The 6,603-nt window shown below is 24.8% G+C and overlaps 1 long non-coding RNA gene across 1 annotated transcript; it reads right to left on the minus strand.

The window, feature by feature from the left end:
- Positions 1–432: 432 nt before the first annotated feature.
- On the minus strand, positions 433–5,112 carry LOC112689370. Its single transcript, XR_003149123.1, has 4 exons — positions 5,020–5,112; positions 4,662–4,935; positions 4,483–4,580; positions 433–804 (listed from the first exon to the last, which is right to left on the minus strand). It is a non-coding gene; the product is annotated as an uncharacterized LOC112689370 (long non-coding RNA).
- Positions 5,113–6,603: the final 1,491 nt, after the last annotated feature.

Consider the following 6,603-nt stretch of genomic DNA (forward strand, 5'->3'; position numbering starts at 1 on the left):
TTGACTGATGTTATTATTACATCATATACTTTCGTTTAATTTAATACCGTGGATATGTATTAAACTTATTTAATTTAACTGTGAAAATAAAATTTATTAGATTTAATAAATATTACCAACAATATTTATTAGGTATATATTTGATATATTTGATTTTTTTGTATCAAATGTATAATGTAACAAAAATTATACATAATATATTTATATAGTTTTTATAGTTAAACGTGTAATACGTATCATTTGACAAACTACAATATATAAACAAATAAATATATATTTATTATAATTTATACAACATTTTTATAGTTAATTTTCTTTTAAACAGAATAAATATCATATCCATTATAATACAACAAATATTATATATTCGATATATTATTATCCTTATTACATTTTACTGGTTTAAAATTTCTATATTTTTTTACTTAATTGTTTTTTATGGTTCAAGTTAGTTAACCGTAATTCCTCATATCGTTTTTTTGGAATCGAATTTTCTAATTGATAGTACTTAGAAATTAATTGTTCCTTGAGCATAGACACTCAACATTAAATATAGGACTAAAAGTATATGTAGAATAATTCATGTAGGTATTATATGTTGGCAATATGGTATTCTATTAATTCTTCGTTGATTTAATTGCGAGTGACTTCTTCAAATGTTTTTTTTATTTTATAGTCCCATTATTTTACAATATTACTGGTTCTGAAAATATATTCTATATCATACACATTGAATGTGCAATAATGAGTCCATTGTTTTCATCTAGTTGTACAGCCTATTTCCTTGGAGACTCCTCGTCAGCTCTTTTTAATAACAAAGTAAAAACAGATTCAAATATTACGATCAAATTAATAATTTAGTAAACACGCACTTTACCATAATGAATTGCAAACCATTAGAAGGGTTATGTAATGTTTTTTGTATAAATATTTTCTTCATTATATATATTTGTAGGGTCATATAATATTATAAAAAACTATTTTCCTCTAGAAATGTTTGGTTGGAGATGAATTAGTCGACTTATATTAATTCGACTGAATGAAGTTGTCGATAATTAAAACTAAAAATTGTTTAGTAGATGAACTTACCTATATTTCATTTATTTGTCGAACGAAGCAAATTTTATTCAACATTGTACTTGTATTTAATTTAATGTTTTAAATTGATGAGTGTCTGATTATCTATAATTATTAATTGAAACCTATGACGTCGATGTATTCAATATATATAAGAAAATGTAATTTTACATGTAGTATTTCTTAATTGTTCATGAATACGATTTAGCAATAAATATTGTATGTAGGTGATGTAGTAGAGCACTAGTTTATCGTTCAAGAATTTTAACTATATTTATTTTAGTTTATCAATTTATTATTAATTATTATAATCTCTAGTGTGATTTCAATTGGTCACCTATTTTACAGCATTTTGTTGGATGCTATATATGACTATAGTTTTATATATATATATATGCTAATTGACACCATAACTTTTCTGCCCTATCAGTTACCGTAAAGTCTCTCTACCCGTCCCAGTTGGCTACGTTGGGAAAATACTACTACTTGGTTCGAACCACTCCATCACCACAATACACCTGGTATGAATATATCCACTATAAAAACTATATGTAGAGATTTATTAAAAAAAAAAAAACAGATCCAACAGTTTTGAAATGTATCAAAACATGGATACTTGACCAAATTGTTGAATAAAATATCTACTGTTGTTGGTTTGAGGCCAAGGATCGATTGGCATCATTTTTCGAATCCATAATAATATTGTACGTAAAATTTAATATTCTAAGTATAAAATCATTCGATCAATGATTCTGTAATCTTGAAGCAATAATAGGTATTACTAATTTTAAATAAGTCTCAATCATAGCCAATAATAACTCCAACATTTCTATCATTTATAATTCAAACATTATCTGTATTATTCAACTATCTTTCTTAGGAATCAAATATTATAAGAGTCACTAGAAAATATAAATTGAATAGTCTTTATTAAATATGTAAACAATTCTTAAAAATAATATTTATGGGTAAAATTTAAATAACATAACTAAACATATATTGCAGTAACACAACTTTGAAAATAATAGTAATTAATTATAAAATTAATAAATTAATAATATCGTTAAATTTTAAATTTATGACTTAAAATCATTAAAATCATTTAAAATCAAAAACTATTATTACTGATTTGATACAAAAATAACTGTTAGAACACCTTTTCATCTCTGAGGTGGATAAAACATGGATCAGAATAAAAATTTCGGAAGATTGATTGAAGGTTAAAGGTTAGGTTGGGCTTTATTACATGCTCATCGTGATATAACAATAAAATTTGAGGATGTGATTGATGTATTTGACGAAATATAATAGATGACTAGACTTTGTAATTTATGTTTAATGGTTATGAATGTTTTTTTTATTTTTTTAATATTTATAATTAGTATTAGTTTTAAATTTACTATTCAGTATTTATCAATTGATTAAAAAGTTGTATTTATCATAACTGTTTTGTATTAGTTATTTTTGAACCCACTCACACACGCAAGCATATGTATTAGGGTGGCCCTTAAAAATGAAAGTTATTTTTTTTTTCGGGACGACTCCATATATTGTTTCTTATAGTAAAAAATAAATTAGTGAAAGTTTGAACAAGAAATTCTTTCCCGAGGAGCAGAGGAGTTGAAATTTTCATGAGGGGAAATGTTTGTACTTAAATCATACTCATTTGTAAATCTACTTAATTTTAATATTTATCATAAGAATTCATAGAATAGTTTTTAATTATTATTTCCAGATTATTTCATCTTCATTAAATATACACAGATTATGATTAAATTTTAACCATGACGCATAAAATGCTATCATAAAAATCTAGCAAATCAAATTCAACATACACTTGTTTTTATTAATTTTACACATAATTTTTTTTAATATACTAACTTTTTTTTATATTTATAATGATAAGATTTTATATAAACATAAAACAATCTGTGTATAAGCTCAACTATTTTATAAATAAAAACTAAACTAAAATTATATTAGTATTCTTTATCGAAATCTATATTATATACAAATAATTTAAAAGCATTATGTGTTTTAAAATTATATTTTTTGTCTAAAACAATGAAATTATTATTCTGTTATCGTAAATGATTGACTATTCTTATCAGGTAGCTTTGAGGGATATGGGTTACTTCAGTATTGTAAATAAAATAACGGCTCAGAATCTAAAACCTGAAATTCTGTGTTATTAGCTTCTTAAATCTCGATATCTAGAAACTTGTTCGTTAGTAATATCAAAAATTATCGAAAAAATATTATACTTTAGTTTTGGTACAAATTACGATTCCTATTTCTTACTACCTGAGGATGGTAGAAATTACATATTCTTATTTTAGGGCAAATTGCAATCGCATTTCAAACATTTTGGTGCATATTACACAGACTATCAGGGATTGAAATCGATTTCAGATATCGATAAAAATCGTTAAAAATCTTTTGTAAAATCAAAATCAATATCAAAATCGTTAATGGTTGGTAATGATTTTCAAGATTTATATTAAAATTGAAAAAAGTTAAAATCGATACTTTATATCAAAATCAAAATCATTTTAATAATTAATACGATTTTAAATCAAATTAATTAATAATTCAATAGCCAACAGGTCTATTTATATTGTCAATTCGTAGACATTTCCATATTTGGTAATAATATTGATTATACATAATAATAAATAACTAATACCTATTTTGTTTTGTTAGAATATTTATAATAAGGAATCAGTTCGACGAGCGATTGTTGTTTATATACACACGATTTTTTTATTAAAATGTACATTATATAGCAGGGGTGGCCAAATTGCGTCTCGCGAGCCGCATGCGGCTCGCGGTCTTATTTTCAAAAACCAAAATATTTAAATTTTTTTGTATACATTTATAAAAAAAAAAATGTTATTGCATAAATACGAGGCTATAGTGTACAGATTAATAAACAAAAAAAAAATAATTATTTATATGAATAATAAATTAAAAAATTAAACATCAAGTTAAATTTGTTTGCGTGGTATTTTTTTCATGTCCACTTTTTTAGTAAACTTCTTAAGATCTGGTTGAATTGATGTAAGAGTTGTTCTTAGTAATTCTGTGTGATGATCATTAGTCAAATTTTAACGATATTTTGACTTAATTATTTATATATATATATATGTTTATCAACTGTTAGCTTTCTTAATTACTTTTGTAGTATAGAAGTACCGATTAGATAATTTGACTCTTAATATAATCTTATTAATACATGTGGCTCGTGTACATAGACATGTTGGCCACCCCTGTTATATAGACATTTTGTAGTGTATTATTATGGATACGATATTAATTTAAAATACTCCATTGGCTATCACCCGTGAATAATACTTTTAACCAATAATATACAATTAAATAACCTAAAATAGTTACGATACATACCTGGGATGTATGCATGTATTCATAAGTAATTTACTTCATTGGCTTCTATGAGTGATTTATTAATTTTTATCGTGATATCCAAGATATGTGTAAGAGCGCTGAAAAACAAATGAAAAATAGGATATGTGTTATTTTAAAGATGATTATTAGATCGTAGAAAGTATATGCAAGCACGTAACCAGACATATTTCTATAAGAGGGCCAACATTTTTTGGTCTCTTTTTGTAGTTGTGTTTATCAAATCGCTCAGTTCCAGAACAACACCTGCTGTCTGGCCATGGCCCATTTTGCGGTAGATCCGTCGACAGGGGTGCTTCAAAAATTTCTCGACGATCGAGTTATCTTCCTCTGCGTTCACGATAGCTGTAGATTTAATCGCGCACAGTTCTGTCACGCGCTCGTCAACTTCGCCTTCAACTGGCTGATATCGACGGTGCCAAACTTTCATGCATTCTGCAAAAGAAACAAAAATAATAATGGTCAGTTTAATTGGTATAAAAACTTTGAGCACGTGCGGTCACAACTATGTGTACTTACTGATGCAGCCTACAACCTTTGACCATGACTACTTCAACTGTTTGTATTTACAACATTTGTGGGTTCACTTCAATGTTCTTACCAAAACGTGTTCGCATGGATTTCTATAAATGAAAACACGAAAAGGGTGTACTGTTAGATATTAAATAACTACTATGGTTCATTATGATTACAATATAAAGTACCTAAACATAACTGAGCATATCCTTGCGAACGCAGTAGTTGTATTCATTTTAAATTATTTTTTTCGTTAAAGAATGGCAAAATCAATTTAATATAAAATTATAATTGCTTGGTATTCCTATCAGAAATACGATTATTTTAAGTTTTCTATAAGAAGTAGAACTTATAGAAAACGAAAAATAAAATAATTACTAGTCCAGTACTATTATCTAGTCGGATGAAAATATATAGTAATCATACGGATTTGTTATTCAATATTATACAACTAAAAATAGTAGAAAAATCCATTTTATAAAATTTTGCCGACGTGCGACGGCCTACCCTATTTTCTATTATGTGACTTTTTTGTGCGGTGTTATGTAAGACTGTTTGTATATCTATTGTGACTTTGACTCGAATAATCGCTTAGTTATTTTTTTCATATTTATAATTATTTATTTCTAAGAACAAAATATTGTTAAGTTTCTATTTTAAATTAATATAAAAAAAAATGAGATGATCTCAACTTATATTTGGAATTACATTAAATGTATTGTATTGACTAAATTTTAGTCAATACAATATAAAAAAGTAATTTAAAGTCTGATTAAAATATTTGAAAATTATTAAGTAGTTACTTAAAAGCATTTGATTTACATAATTATTACTATATATTTATATATATATATATGTTTATGTTTAAATATTGTTATATTTTATTATTATTTATTTTTAAGTATGAAATTTGTTAACTTTTTGTTTTTTACATAGGTCTAGAAAAAAAAATTATAAGCTATTATAAACATACATTTTTTAATAAGCCATTTGAAAATATTTGTATTGTTGTTTTTATCAAAACAATTTAAATCATAAAATGTTCTATAGTAGAGCGAAGTAAAATGTAAGTAAGGAGATGCTTTTAATAGTTTTTAGGATATGATAAAATGTACATATAATAACAATATATTTTAAATTATAACAATAGCTCTCATTTCTAAACTATTTGAACAAATACAGCTTTGAAAACGTAGTATTATAGCTAAAAATATGAAGTTTAAAGCACTTACCCCACATTTAAATAACAGAGGTATTAGTATTTTTAAACATTCTATTTTGCGCTTACCTCCTTGTCAAGGGGCCAGTGCAAAATTTTTTTTTTTTAATTTTCAAGCGTAAAAATATTTTTAAAATATTTAAATATTTAAAATATAACACTTCCATCTCTATACATTGCAATGATCATCATATTTTTAAATTATTTATTTCAAGACAAATTAACAGTTTAAGTAGAATTATTCAAAATTGTGTCGCAGTTACCTCCCTTCACTTTATAATATAAAGTAATATATTAATTTATGGAAATTTAAAATTTATCAAAAAAGTACAATGAATGAATAGAATAAATAAAAATAAGTGAAATTT

Source organism: Sipha flava, unplaced genomic scaffold, assembly GCF_003268045.1.
Source record: "Sipha flava isolate LNK unplaced genomic scaffold, YSA_version1 111_pilon_pilon, whole genome shotgun sequence".
Classification (NCBI taxonomy): Eukaryota; Metazoa; Arthropoda; class Insecta; order Hemiptera; family Aphididae; genus Sipha; species Sipha flava.